Source organism: Morus notabilis, unplaced genomic scaffold, assembly GCF_000414095.1.
Source record: "Morus notabilis unplaced genomic scaffold, ASM41409v2 Scaffold145, whole genome shotgun sequence".
Taxonomy (NCBI): Eukaryota; Viridiplantae; Streptophyta; class Magnoliopsida; order Rosales; family Moraceae; genus Morus; species Morus notabilis.
The window spans coordinates 10,349-11,464 of NW_010356734.1; positions in this window are offsets into that span (position 1 = coordinate 10,349).

The window sequence follows — 1,116 nt, forward strand, 5'->3', positions numbered from 1 at the left end:
AGCTTGATGAGTTCAGGCTGCATGCTTATGAAAGTGCTCGGCTATACAAAGAAAAGACTAAGAAATGGCATGACCGTAAAATCTTGCCTCGAACATTCGAATCTGGGCAGCAAGTGCTCTTGTTCAACTCCAGGTTGAAGCTTTTCCCAGGCAAACTAAAGTCTCGTTGGTCTGGCCCTTTTGCAGTCACTAAAGTATTTCCTTATGGAGCAGTGGAATTGATTGAGGAGGAGTCTGCGAGGAAATTCATGGTAAATGGACAGTGGTTAAAGCACTACTGGGGAGGTCCAGTGGATCGTTGCAAAATGTCCACCACTCTGCAGGAGGCTTGATTCTCAACCAGGGAGGTAGTCAGGCTGATGACTTAAAAACAAGCGCTCATGGGAGGCAACCCATTGTTTGTTCCTTTGTTTTTGTTTTATTTTGCTATTCTGCATTTATATTTTAATTGGGAGTGTAATTCATTGGTTGGCAGGATCAAAAGGAGCCAATCCGTTGCAGATAGCAGAAGAAAAAAAAAATTTACATTAGCCCAGAATGCCATGACAAAATGCTGCAACATTCTGGGCAGCATTGAAAAAAAAAAAAAATGACAATGAGTTTAGCATGTTTCTAAAGCCCTAATTCACCCGTATTTATACACTTCACTTCTTCTTCAAAGACCACACTCACATTCTCACTCTTGCCATTTTTTTTTCTTTTTTCCTTCCTCCATTCTCGCCAAGATTTCAAGCTTGCATCTTCTCACCCGCGGCATTCTCTCAAAAAGCTAATCTCATCCATCTCCGCTACGTGATACAACGCGAGTTTGGCGGAGCAGCCAGCCGCCAACACAGAGGGGATCACCACTAAGGTTAGTAAGAACTCTGCCCTAACTCCGTACTCTTTAAGGAGGGTAGACCAGGGAAGGGGAGTGTTATTGTAGCAGAATTGCTGAGAAAAGGTGAATTTAGGCCTCTGGAGTTTCCGAAAGGAAAGTGAGTGGGAAATTTTGTTTTAGAGGATAGTTAGAGCAGAGAAGGGAGAATAGGCATCAAAATGCCATTCAAGAGCAAGGCACGCAAGGGAAAGGGAGTGCAAATTCTAATAGATTCAGACAGTTCTGAATCGGAGCCG